Below are 14,478 nucleotides of genomic sequence, written 5' to 3'. Positions count from 1 at the left end.
CCCCTTTCTCAATGAAGCATGTCTTGGCCTTCCTATTTAATACTGCACACTGCTGCTACCCCGAGCACCTCCAAGCCTCCTTATCTGACTTTCATTTTTCTCTTCTTTCCATATACTTAGCATCTTTAAACACACTAGAAGTCTTACTCATTTGTTAGTGTATTGTCTATCTTCCCTTGGTAAAATTCAAATTACAAAAGGAAAGAATCTTTGTCTATTTTATTCAGATAAGCCCTAAGCTCTTAAGACAGTGCCTGACATATAGTTGCCATTTAAAAAAAAAGGTTGAATAAATGAATTTATAACTATTATCTATAATTATTATGGAAGTTCCACAATTTTTTTTTTTACTATCCACATTCTACAGATGAGGAAACTGAGTGAAAAGGAATTAATATGCCTCTTACTATGTGCAGACAACTTCATATACATTATCTTATGTATTCCTCCTGTGTTCCAAGGCTCAAAGAGTTAAGTAGCTTCCTAACGTCACATAAGTGATAAGGAGTCAAGCCCTGATGTGAATCCAGGCCTGTCTGGCACTAAAGTCTCTGGGGATACACCTAGCACCCTTCTCACACTTTCATCAAACACCTACCATACCCTGGACTAGTCAGAGATGAAAGTCACTTGAAACAACTATCTTTGGCCCAGAGACACCAACACTTCACACCTTCGTGGCATCCCTTAAGGGTCTCATCTGAAGACCAGCAGCTAATCTCCACCTTTCTTCCCATCCCCAGGTGCAGGCTCCAGTCCCACCTGTGACACATGGAGACTGGGAGTCGCACCAACACCTCCAGTGCCTCAAGCCCACAAACTTGGGAAGAGGTTCTTGGTATTCACTTTCCAAGACTTGCAAACGTCTTTCCAAATATGTGAAATATCAGGGCTTTCAAAGCCTTTGAGACCAGATGAGTATATATTGGCCCCCAATTTCTTACTTCCCCCACCAGAAAAGAGCACTAGCCTTTCATCAGTACCATCCTCAAAGACTTGAAGACAGCATAAAATCAGTGATGACACTGACAGCCGATGGTAATAATAACTAACACCATATTGGCTCTTACAACATGCGAAACATTCCTGAATGCTTCTGTGCATTACACCTCTTTTAACCTTCACAACAACACTCTAAGGAAGGTACTATTATTAACCCCATTTTACAGATGAGAAAAACTGAGGCATAGAGAGGCTCAGAGACATTCCCAGCATGCCATGTAACTAGTAAGCAGCAGAGCCAGAATTTGAACCCAAACAGCCTACCTCCACAGCCTGTATTTAACAGATACACAACACTTCAGCAGGAAAGCGAGCGGAACATGTAAACACCACCTGCGGCCGTGGAAGGCTCCAGCACTCCACAGAGCAAATCCATTCATACTCACAAACAACATCTAGATGGGGAGGAGACTGACATATCTTCTAACAGAGCGATCCACATTTATCTCCCTTATCATTTCACAGACCCCATCCTGACCACTCTAAAGAACCAGCCCCGTATTTTCCACATCAGTCATCTACTATTCATTGCTAAACGTGACATTTCACAATTGCCACCATCACACATGGTCTTCGCGCTTTCTCAGTCGGCTCTCCATCTCAGCCTCTGTTAGCACTGGTTTTTTGTTTTTTATTTTTTGTTTTGTATTTTTTGCCAGCTACCCATTAATTAAGGGCAGCCTCCTTTTGCTCCAAGAGCCACAATTTCATGTTTCTTTCCAGTGACTGCAATGCTCTTATTCCTAAAGCACTCCCTTTGGCAGGGATCACCAATCACTGATGACACACATTTCTACTTGCCTAGCCTCTTCTTCCTTTTAGAACAGACTGCTTGGTTTTTAGGACTGCATAAATTTCCACTCACTGGATGTTGGTCATTCATCCACTCTGGGTCTGCATATGGTGGTGACATCTCTGAAATATCTCTTTGAAAAAGTTATGATTTAACCAAGAAGTGAAAGCAATTTTAAACCTTTTAAGATTTCTAAAGAGAGACAGATCCGTGTGGGCTGGAGGAACCAGGAGCTTTTCGGGGAGGAGATGAGGACTGAGTTGCTGTTGTGTTGTTGTCGTTGTTATTGTGGTGGTGGTGGTTGTTTTGAGAGAGAGAGAAGAGAGTAGGGAGGGGAGAGGCAGAGGGAGAGGAAGAGAGATCCCAAGCAGGCTCCAGGGCCAACACACACACAAGGCTCAGTCTCACAACCTCAAGACCATGACCTGAGTCAGATGCCCAACTGAGTGAGCTACCAGGCACCTTGGATTGAGCTGTTCTTGAAGAATGGAAAGAATGGGAAAATAGGATTTGGCCAAAAGGAATCTTACACTCAGAGGTAAGGAGGTTGAAGTCAGTAAGGCTTAGTGAAGTAGCAGAAGAAAGATTTCCAGTGGAGAAACATGGGAGATAAGGTCAGAAGAAATTCTAAAAGGCTTTAATGACAAATGAAAAGACACTGAGATTGTACTATGGAAGCAGCAAACTGCTTGGTTTGCCTGTGCCTTAACACTGTCCATGCTGACCTTCATGGAGTTCTTTTAAAAATAATATTCTTGGGGCACCTGGGTGGCTCAGTGGGTTAAAGCCTCTGCCTTCTGCTCAGCCATGATCCCGGGATCCTGGGATCGAGCCCCACATCGGGCTCTCTGCTCAGCAGGGAGCCTGCTTCCTCCTCTCCCTCTGCTTGCCTCTCTGCCTACTTGTGGTCTCTGCCTGTCAAATGAGTAAATAAAATCTTTAAAAATAATATTCTATGCGTATCATCCCAGGGTCAACAAGAGGCCAACAAGGGACTCTGCTTCATTTACCCAGCCCTTTGCCCACACACACACACACACACACACACACGTGGAATCATTGACCAGATTCCTGGGCTATGGCACTTTTTGACACACAATTCCAGCAGCTTTCTGTTCCACCCCGGAGATAAACCCAGTTTGCATATATTATTCGAGCAGAGCCTGAAGATAGTCTATAAGCCAAGAGTTACCTGCACTCTATTTTCCAGATACAGCTCAGGTCCCTGACCAACTGCTTCGGCCCCTGGCCCCACATGTGTCCCAACCCCTACAAAGTATTTCATAATACCAGAGAGAAATTGGTTCACCTGTGGCTCAACCCCTGAGAAGCCGGGTCTCCAGGTTCAGTTTTCATCAACATAATGATTCCTAAGCTTAGCTGGTTCTCATAAAGGACACGTCAGGACACAACTCACAATCCATAGTATGAGTTTCTGAAACGAGGCCGCTGAGTGTCAGCTCTAGACCTCTGAATCCTCCCAGAGAGCATTCCTGAAGCTGTGTGGTTATGAGTGCTGTGAAAGGCTGTATTTGCCACCTTCCAGTTCACAAGATGAAGCCCTATTCCCCCAATGTGACTACATTTGGAGACAGGGCCATTAGGAGGTAATTAAGGTGGCCTTAGAGGGTGAGGTCATAAAGTGCAGTGCTGATCTGATAGGACTAGTGCCCTCTTTAAAAAAAGACACCAGAGAGCTCTTTCCTCCTCTCTCTCTCTCTGCCAGATGAGGCCCTGGCAACAAGATGGCTGTTTGCAAGCCAGGAAGAGTACTTTCACCAGACACCAAGTCTGCCAGCACCTTCACCTTGGACATCAGTCTCCAGAACTGTGAGAAATACATGGATGTTGTTTAAGCCACCCAGTCTAAGGCATTTGATCATGGCAGCCAAAGCAGACTAAGACAACTCCTATTTCCAGAGTCACACCCACATTTTAGACTTGGGGCTGCAAACACCCGGAGTCCTAATGTAATAATGCTGGAAATAAGTGGCCCTGTACCAGAGGAAGAGCTAGCAAATTCCCTTTCGCTTACTTTCACTGAGGACTCCACATGTCCTGGACTTTTCTGGATTTCCATCTTCATCCTCCATCTCTATCTCTAGAAATACAACCACCCTCCCCATCCTAATTCCCTGGTGCCCCCCTGCGACTGTCCATGCTAGTGCAATAGCTAATAGGCTCCCCTTCTCAAGTTAACACATCTGCTCGGGGGTCTACCACAGGCAACACTATGTCCCAAAGTAAAAACATCTTACATCTTACTTGGTAATTTCAAGCTAATGGGTCCTTAGGAACCCCCAAAGCACAGCCCACAGAACCTTGCCCTGAAAATCAAAGGGTGGTCACCCCAGTAAGGGGATGGATAATCAGATCGCTGGGAAAGTCTTTTTCCAGCCTCTCTCAAGGGGTTTTCTGAGCCAATCCCTACTGGACTCCTTCCCCAGGCTGGGGGAAAGTCAGAGTTTACAACCAGCAACACAAGTCCCCCCAGAGTTTCCCAGATGCCCCTGGAAGCAAGGGCTCAGCAAGAAGAGTGTCAGTAGCTACCCTAGTGCATACTGGTGGTCTGCAGATGAGTTGTCATCACAGCTCGCCAAGCCTCCCCATGGCCACCCCCTATCCCACCCCCACACGCATCCTAAATCTTAGGTTGGTTGGGAGTAAATTAACCCTGCTCTGTAATCCTATCCCTGCCTTCCTCCACTTCTCCCCACAAACAGACTGCCCTTCCAAGCAGGTCAGTACCAGGCCCCAGCCACAAGCATCCAACCTCTCCCATCCCTAGTGCCTAGCCCCCAGCCTCCATCCCTGCCCCAAGCAAAGGGAGCCAGTGGAAGTGAGGAAGCTGCCACAAAGAGAAGAGAATGAGAAGGTCTGTGGAAACTGTCATCCCTAATGATATATTTTTGGTATTTTTTTTTCATTGTGGTAAAATAGACACACATAAAATTCACCATTTTAAAGTACACAGTTCAAAAGCATTAAGCATATTCACAGTGCTGGGTAACCATCACCACTCTCCAGTTCCAGAACCTTTTCCTCACTTCAAAAGAAACCCTACTCATTAAACAGTCTCTTGCCAATCCCCCTCACCAAGCTCCTGGCAACCACTAATCTGCTTTCTGTCTCTATGGATTTGCCTATTTTGGATATTTCATAAAAAAAGAATCCTATAATGAGTCTTTTTACCTTTGGTTTGCATGATGATGTTTCAATATTTGTTGCTGATCTTGAAGGTCTAGGCTCTAATGACAAGAACAGGGTCCTGTCTGATACTTCCAAACATCAGCCGCAGAGAACCTTGGGAAACACAGCCCACCTGCCTATAGACGTAGAAGACAAGCACCTCTCACTCTAGACACCCCAGTCAAGGCCCTGTGAAGCCTCAAGAGATCTAAATCACAGGCAAAGCCACAGCTTTCCCAAACAAAAGTCTTCAGTTTAAAAGAAATAACAGGAAGGCAAAGGAAAGGCCTGGGACAGTCCAGGAAAGCTTCATGGAAGGAGCAGCACTGATTCTGGTCCTGGAAGGATGGTCAGGACCACAGAGACCGCATTTAACTGCATTTAACTGCCCCCCATATGTGGACACTCCCAAATGTCTACCTCCACCTTTGACTTTGTCCCTGAACTCCTGACTTGTGCATCTAATGGCTCACACGGCATCTCCACTTGGGTGTCCAGTAGGCTTTTCCAAATTAAAACTTTTGACTTCACTGCCTTCTACATTCTTACAAATCTGTTTTTCCATCAGTGTCTCTTATCTCAGTAAATGGCACCACTGTTCATTTGTCCAGGTACTCAAGTCAAAAACCCTGGGAATCATCCTTGATTTCTATCTTTCCCCAACACCCCACATTCAATCCATCAGCAAACTTACTGGCTCCATCCTCAAAATATATTTAGAATCTAACCATTTTTTGCCAACAGCATCACCACTTGCTGCACCAAGTCACCACCATCTCTCACTTATACTACTATAACAGCCTCCCAACTCATCCCTTGGCTTCCACCCCTGCCCCACTAGAGGCCATTTTTTACAAACAATTAGCATGATTCTTTTACAACGAATTTCTCAAAGCCTTCTAATGAATTCTCATCACATTTAGAATAAAATCTATAACCTTGCGTGTCACCTGCAAGCCCACCATGATTTGTCCCTACTTGCTTCCCCCACTTCTATCCCTCTTCCTTTATTAACTTCACTCCACCTGCTCTGTCCTCCTTGCTCTTCCTGGAACAGCTCTCACCTCAGGGCCTTTGCATTTGCTGTTTTCTTTCCCTGAATCACGCTTCCCCATGATAGTCACATGGCTTGCTCCTCACTTCAGATCTTTTTCTCCCATATCATTTCCACAAAACAGAAAGACCTGCCACAATCTAAACATTCCCTCTCATCGTGTTTTATGTCCTTAGACAAGTTGTATTTTTCCTAGAACTAATCAGCAATTTGGCAAAAAAAAAAAAAAAAAAAAAAATGTATATATAAATATCCAAATGTTTTCATAAAATTAATCATGACTTGGCAAGAAATAAATGCACACAGTATACACACACACACACACACACACACACACATGTATGCATCCTCCTCATTAGCCTTTAAACTATGAAAGGGCAGCTTGTTTACCTTATTCACCACCATATCTTCAATGCATAGAACAGTGGGGGACACATAGTAGAAACTTACTAAATATTTTTAGAAAAAAATGAACATGAATGGTGTAAACTGAGTATGTCAGGGCCACAAAGAGAGCATTTCTGTTGCAAACAGAAATCAAGGAGTAGTAGGAAACAGACCTCGTCTTCAAACTCCTTATCCTACCGTGGTGAAATAAGGTCTTCATTACCAGCCCCTCCTAGCTTTCTGAACCCCCACATTTCATCATCTCCAATCCACAGTGCTCTGCCCACCCTCCCAATGCCAGTTCACTCTACCCAGAGAGCTACTGCTCCCTGTTCCCCAGACAGCCATGCTCTTGAACCCCTCTGCATTTTACACGGCCCCTCTGTTTTGTTTTGTTTTGTTTCATGAATGAAGATTTTAATCTCAGCATTGTTCATAATTAAAAAATTGGAATCCCAGCTGTGGAACACAGTTTAAATGGTAAATTCATATGATTGAAGATTTTGAATTCATTAAAAAATTTGTTTCCAGAAACATTCAGTCATGTGGGAAAATTCAAAACTTTGGTGTAATGTAATGCAGAATTTGTTTTTCCCGGGAAAACCCTGGACTTTTCCTTTTCTCCCTTGACTGAATGAATGTCCCTCCACCAGGCCATGAGAGAGTAAAAAGAAGCCAAGAGATCTCTTACTGTCCCTCTGCTTTCATTCCCTTCACCCCTGTGTTCACGGGCCCTTGCCTGCTCGCCTTCCAGGTGTGTGAGCAGCCTTCCTGACTGTCCCAGGAAGAGCCGGCTGCTCCCCCTGCTCCGCCCCAGCCCCTGGGACACAGAGCTCATCTCACACTGCCTTGTAATGACCTGTTTACAGGTTTACTTTCCTTATCAGAGGGTGAGCCCAAGGGAAGGGATCCTGTTTTTACATTTACATTAATACTGTTTTATATTTAAATGTCTGTTTCCTTGCACAGCAGAACCTGGCTATTACCGGGTACTCTGATCCTTGATGAATAAATGATCCAACCAATTAACCAGACCAGAATGCCTCTTAGGTTCACTAGTCTTTGCTCATGGCATCCCTCTGTCTGAACCAACTGTGACTCTCCAATAGCCACAAAATTATCACCGGTGTTAAAGTAAAGTAAAGCTTTAGACACTTCCAATGCATCTTTCAAGCACAGTCTGTGTATTTCACAACCCTGCTCCAAAACCTTCCAGGGTTCCGTATTTCCTAACTTAATGAACTCATTAACATAGCCTTTAAGGTCTTCCATGATTTGGTCTCCTGACTTAACTCCTACTTAACACCCATCACGGTCTTCACATTTCAACAAACCAAAGTTCTCATCTTCCCCAGAGCATACACTTTCCAATATCTCTGCTTTTATTAATAAAACACACAACGATGTGTTTCCATCATTGGAGAATCTTCTCTCTTCTCTTCCAACACAGCTTTTTGAGATTCTACTCAACTTCAACACTATTTATGCATTCATGCCACAGGTGTTCACTGAGTGTGCAAGGTATGTGGCATCGTTCTAAGTGCGGGGGATGTTCACAACATTCAATCAGCTGAATGGGACACATAAAGCCCCTGCCTTCATGGAGCTTTCTTTTCAAATGAGCAAGGTCAACAAGCTTTCCGAGAATTTAGAATCTAGTGGGGAAGAACTATGTGTGTGTGTGGTTGGGGGGTGGGTAGTATGTTTGCCAAGTAATGACTACCTATATAATAATAATAATAACAACAACAACAACAACAAAGTTGTGTGATGAAATAGAACATGATGGGAAAGGGGCACTCCTTAGCGTGGGTGGCCTTAAGGGCCTTCCTGGGGAGATGATATTTGAGCAGAGACCTGAATGAAGTGAGAAAGACAAATAATAAACAACTAACAAGTCAGTCAGTCTTGATTATGGTGAGTGCCACAATGAAATGCCAAGGAGACATTACAGAACAGTCATCAGTAAGGCAAGGGGAGGTACCATAGTTGGGGCGGGGCACGGAAGTCCCCCTGGGAAGGTGCCATTTGAGCTAAGACTAAAGGATGCAAAGAAGGAGCCAGCCATGAAAGTAGCCAAGGGATGCCTATTCGGGAAAGAGAGCCCACTGTCCAAAGAAGTGGGGAAGGAAGAGCCTGGGATACTCCAGGTAAAGGAGGGAAACCACAGAGCAGGCTGCTAGGAGGAAGGAAGGTCGGTACAAGGCAAGAGTGGCCAGGTGGCCAGGAGCTGATCACGTGAGGCCCTGTAGGCAATGGCAGAGAGCTGGGAGTATGCCAGTCTTCACCAACTGGTTGTCAATCTGTTTCTACCCTTCAGCATTTCCCAGGATCCCTTGACAATGGAAGACTAGGAGACAGGAAGGAGAGGCCAGAGTATTTCTCCCTTCTTGACTCTAGTTGCCACTTTATGCAATGGTGGCATCTCTTTTGCCCTTGCAGCTTCCTGCCAAACAGCCCCTTCCTCGGAGAGCACAGCTCCCACCAGGTGAACCCGTCATGATCAAGCAGCTTCTGAGTTCAGGGGAGTCTCTAACCTTGAGGTGGTGGTGTTTTCATGCTCCGGTTGCCTCCCATCCTCTGTATGTATGCAACACAATCTTGTATTAATATTCCTTATTTGAAATACCTAAAGATCTTCCTCTTTGTCAAGGAGCAGGTGGCAGCAGCTTTTGCAGGCATGGCCAAGATTAAAGCTCAAGACCTTCACAGCAAGAAGCGCGTGGCCGTGGAGGGGGCACTGCTTAAACAGCTGGGAGACCTGAAGACGGAGCTGTCCCAGCTGTGACAAGCCAGGTAGCTTCCAAGCTCTCCAAGTTGTTTGCAAATCCATTGCTCGTAATCTCACCGCCATTAACCAGACTCAGAAAGGGAACCTCAAGAAATTATACAAGGGTAAGAAGTAACAAGCCCTTGGATCTGCAGCCCAAGACGACACATGCCAGGTGTTGCCAGCTGAACGAGCACAAAGAGAAACTGACCAAGAAGCAGCAGTGGAAGAAGAGGCTGTCCCTCCCCACTGCAGGAGTAGACAATAAAAGCTGAGCATTGATGTCAATAAAGCAAAAACAGGGTGAGGTTGGGGGAAATGCCTAAGGTTGTTTCACTGACTAATATGAGAAGCCACAGAGGTTTTTTGAGCAGAGGAGTGGCAGGATTTTAAATTACCTTTTGGATGCTGCAAAAACTGTTCACAGGATAGGAAGATGTGTAGAAAATGCTTTCAACAGTCCCAGCAACAGGCGGTTGTGTCCATGGCAGCAATGGTGGCAGCGAAGAAGGAGTGAAACCGATGGAATCAAGCTCTTTGCTGGAGACAGATGCTACAGAACCGAGTGACAGACTGGACATCAGGGAGAGGAAAAAGAGAAGTATCAGTAATGACGCCTCTAGATTTTTGGCTTGACCAGCAGGGTGGCAAATATAGAAACAGGAAAGTAAGGGCAAGGGCAGTTTGAGGGTCAAAGAGCTTGTCAAATTGTCTCCTCTTCATAGAGCCTCCAGCTTCTCTTCCAGTAGGAAGCAATATATCCTTCCTTTGTAATCACAGCATAGTAAAATATATATTTATATTCTATATATTTATATATTTATATTCTACATATTTATGTATGTATATATAAATATATATAGGATATATATTTATATTCTACATATTATATAATTATATGTCCGTTTGATTTACTTTCCCTGCTAGATTGTAACTGCATGTGGCCGACCATTTCTTGTCCATCTCTGTGACCTCCACAAGCACCTGGGCTCTCGGGCCCAGGCCTGAGTTGGCAGCCGAACAGACTCACCTGTAGGTCACAGGCACTACAGTTCAAGTCTCTTATTATACATACGGGTATGGCTTTCTATACCCACTTTGACCCTTGTTAACAATCCTTGGTGTCCCTCCCCGCCGCATAAATTCAACCCACTTTCCTGTCGATGGGCAGCTGTCCTGACCCACATGCTCATATTCCTTTTCTGCCCAGCCCATGACTCTATTCTTCCCAGCAGGAAGGACATGTAGAGACTCAATGATTATCTACTGAACCGAACCAAAGTGACGTCAACAAACACCATGAACAGCACATCTTCTTTAAAAAGCTCTCTCAAATTCCACCAGTTTCCTAACCTCTCATTTTTCGCCATCACTGAATTCACTGCGGCCATTCCCCATGGTGAGGTCAGTGATAGCAGGTGCCCTGGGCCCAACACAGATCCTGTTCCCTTGGGAAGTGGAGGTAAATCCCCTGGGCCCTTTGCTCATCTGAACAATGAACATTAACAATGAACATAACAGCCATGCACTGTCTCCAGGAGCCATTGTGAGGAGCGGCTGTCATTTATGTGGAGGGAGAGGCCTCAAGAAAGAAAGTCTCCTGGGGAAACGGAAAACAACAAGCCTTCTGCTTCGCACCATTCCCATCCCAACACAGAGTCTGCCTCGTCTAACATCATCTTTCTTGTGGCTGCGACCACTTCAGTCTCTTCCTTCAGGTCCTTCTGCTGCCTCTTCATTTATTGTTTGAATTAATCATAAGCTCTGTGTCCTCACTTAAGTGCCTCTTGGGTCCTACATGCATCCCGTCTCATTCCATTCTCTCCCTGGGCGCCCTCTGCTCTGAAGCAGCACTCACATCGGCCCCCACAGCCCGACAGCAAATACTCGCCAAGGGCCCACTCTGGATGAGACACTGCGCCAGACGGCACTGATGCAAACAAGGGCAATGTCCTCTCACAGCTGAGTCTATCCGAGGACACGGGACAAAGAGTAAGACCCCCTCACTATATAGGCAGGACCACTACTGTGGACCTCTCTGGGATACACACTTGGTCAAGACTTCATGCCCTTTCTGCCCAGGTCACGCATTCTCCACATCTCTGCATAAAGCTGACTTCCTTTATTCTGGGTGCTCCCATCTGAGGAGAAAGTAAAGACTGTCCTTCGAGATGACCATGGGGCTTGACACCTCATCCTCCAAGAAATCAATAAAGGAACTCTGGGAATCTACTGGACAAGGGAAGACTGGCCTATCATCAAATACCCAGGGGTGTTCAGGTGAAGGAGGGATGTAAGACTGGGCTTATCAGGCCTCCTGGGAAAAGCCAAAATCCAGGAGTGAAAGCCACCATGAGCGGATTTTACTTCAGCCCAGTGAAGTATGTTCCGATAGTCAGAAAGGCCTTGAGGACAGGAGGAAAGCCTCATGTGGTAATGAGGTCCCATCTCCACAGGTGACAACAAAGGCTCACTGAGAAAACAGAAACACTCCCTAAATGATATTTGAAACCATCGTTATTTTATGAAAATAAATTTCCCCTGTGAGAACCAAGACTCTGCCAGGACAAAAATCCCCATTCCGTCACTAAAATTACCATGTCCCATCTTCTGTGTACTCTGAAAATGGGGCAATGCTATCTGTACTTCCAGAGAGAGGAGACGCAGCCCTAGGCTAGTCACGTGAGAGAACTCAAACGAGAGCTTCACACATTTTGGTTCTGATGACTGAGGGAATTGAGAAAAGTCCCCAAATTGATTGAGAACATAAGAATATTTCCTTTCATGCTTCAAGCTGAGCTCAAAACATAAGCATGGAAATAAGACCCTTTGAAGGGGCGGGGGGTGGGAGGTTGGGGGAGCCTGGTGGTGGGTATTATGGAGGGCACGTATTGCATGGAGCACTAGGTGTGGTGCATAAACAATGAATTCTGCTTCACTGAAAAGCAATTAAATTAAAAAAAGAGAACCTGAAAACACCACCATTTTTTAAAAAAGTGGCAAAAATATGAATAAATATCCACTATATAAAAAATTGTCATAGGATTTTAAATATATATAAAGACAAAATGCTTAACAAAAACACAAAAGTCAAAGGGGAATAAATGAAGTTTAAGTTTTTAAATACTTTCATTATCTGAGAAGTGTTAAAAGTCCTAATTCATGATAAACTCTAATAAACCAAGCTTATGTGTTGAAATGTTTAGAGCAACCACTAAAAGATTAATATATAAATGTACACCAAACAAGCTCATATGTAAAGATGGAACAAGTCTAAAATACTTGATTGAGTGCTCGCTTCAGCAGCACATATACTAAAATTGGAACGATACAGAGATTTACGTGTCATCCTTGCATCCTCTGCACAAGGATGACATGTAAAATACTTGGCTGATCTAAATGAAGGTAAGGTAGGTATATATTCCCCCCCCCCTTTTTTTTAATTTTCAGCATAACAGTATTCATTATTTTTTCACCACACCCAGTGCTCCATGCAATCCGTGCCCTCTCTAATACCCACCACCTGGTACCCCGACCTCCCACCGCCCCCCCCCCGCCACTTCAAACCCCTCAGATTGTTTTTCAGAGTCCATAGTCTCTCATGGTTCACCTCCCCTTCCAATTTCCCCCAACTCCCTTCTCCTCTCCAACTCCCGTTGTCCTCCATGTTATTTGTTATGCTCCACAAATAAGTGAAACCATATGATAATTGACTCTCTCTGCTTGACTTATTTCACTCAGCATAATCTCTTCCAGTCCCGTCCATGTTGCTACAAAAGTTGGGTATTCGTCCTTTCTGATGGAGGCATAATACTCCATAGTGTATATGGACCACATCTTCCTTATCCATTCGTCCGTTGAAGGGCATCTTGGTTCTTTCCACAGTATATTTCCCCTTTTAAATAGAAGTAGAACTGCAGCATCTGCTAGATATAGGTCTTCAGTTTATTTTAATTAAAAAAAAAAAAAAAACAAAGAGGAAAAACATTTTTAACTAAGTCATGAGTACTGACCAAAAAAACTGTCAATTTACGATGTGGATGGAACTAGAGGGTATTATGCTGAGCAAAAGAAGTCAATCGGAGAAAGACAACTATCATATGGTCTCCCTGATATGAGGAAGTGGAGAGGCAACGTGGGGGGTTTGGGGAGTAGGAAAAGAATCAATGAAACAAGATGGGATCGGGAGGGAGCCAAACCATAAGAGACTCTTAATCTCACAAAACAAACTGAGAGTTGCTGGGGGGTTTGGGGGGAGGGAGAAGGTGGTGGGGTTATGGACATTGGGGAGGGTATGTGTAATGGTGAGTGCTGTGAAGTGTGTATTCACAGACCTGTACCCCTGAGGCTAATCATACATTATATGTTAATAAAAAAATTTTTCTTAAATAAAAAAAAAAGACCCTTCCCAATCAGTTTTAAACTGTAAACCTCAGTGGGAAAATGACTTGACTGTCGAGAGGAAATACAAGGATGGAAAGCAAGCTTCTGTCCCCACAAGACTTTCAGAAGTGCAACCCAACCGTTCCTCCATGTGACAAGAAGGAGAACCCGAGAAGCCCTCTGCCTCGCTTGGTTCACAGCACGGAAGGGCCCCAGGGGTGGACAGGTGAGAGATTCGGGCAGGGCTCCTAGAGGCCAGGCAGGCTGGCTTCTTGGGCAGATGCCCCCCATGCGCCCTCTAGAGGCTGACCACGCAGACCCAGTGGGGTAGCACGCAGGCCAAGCTGGCATCTGCATCCTCGCGCTTTCCACCCATCCTGAGCCCACAGAGGAAAACAGGAGTCAACCCCGAAATAAAAATTACTCCATGAACAGAGGCTGCGTGGCCTGCCAGAGGATAAAAACAAAGACAGTCCTCACTCTGAGAGTGTGAAGAGTCAGTGAGGAGGAAGGGGGACTCACATAAAAACTTGTAGAAAGTTGCTGCCCAGGCAGCTGGGAGATTGGATTGGTACCGCAGGCCTCCGTGGTTGGGAAAAGCTTCAAAGGAGCAGAAGTCCACACTGGGGTGCGATGCAGAAAACATGTGATTATAATCCTGGATATGATATGAACAAACAGTTCTGATACGCACTATCCAGTAAGGTAGCTTCTAGCCACATGCAGCCCTTTAAACTTACATAAACTAAAATAATAAAATTTAAAACTCAGTTCCTCAGTCACATAGTCCACAATTTTAAGCATGCTTAGTTACTGTGACTAGTTGCTACCATACCGGCCAGAGCAGAATTTCCGCCATCCCAGAAAGTTCTATTGGACAGTTCTGATCCAAACTGTCCT

At 44.8% G+C, this 14,478-nt stretch overlaps 1 protein-coding gene and 2 pseudogenes across 1 annotated transcript in view; 2 read left to right on the top strand and 1 right to left on the bottom strand.

The window, feature by feature from the left end:
- The window catches only part of CACNA1E (calcium voltage-gated channel subunit alpha1 E), a 505,625-nt gene that overhangs the window by 417,483 nt on the left and 73,664 nt on the right, over window positions 1–14,478 (bottom strand). Inside the window, exon 2 of the mRNA XM_059145253.1 lies at window positions 9,594–9,768. The gene's annotated coding sequence lies outside the window, so the exon portion shown is untranslated. The remainder of the gene's footprint in view (window positions 1–9,593; window positions 9,769–14,478) is intronic.
- LOC131814442 (large ribosomal subunit protein uL29-like) lies at window positions 9,106–9,470 on the top strand (annotated as a pseudogene).
- On the top strand, window positions 12,486–12,600 carry LOC131815400 (U6 spliceosomal RNA; annotated as a pseudogene).

Source organism: Mustela lutreola, chromosome 14 (assembly GCF_030435805.1).
Source record: "Mustela lutreola isolate mMusLut2 chromosome 14, mMusLut2.pri, whole genome shotgun sequence".
NCBI classification, from domain to species: Eukaryota; Metazoa; Chordata; class Mammalia; order Carnivora; family Mustelidae; genus Mustela; species Mustela lutreola.
Note: the sequence above shows the minus strand (reverse complement) of the source record. Positions and strands in the feature narration are given on the sequence as shown.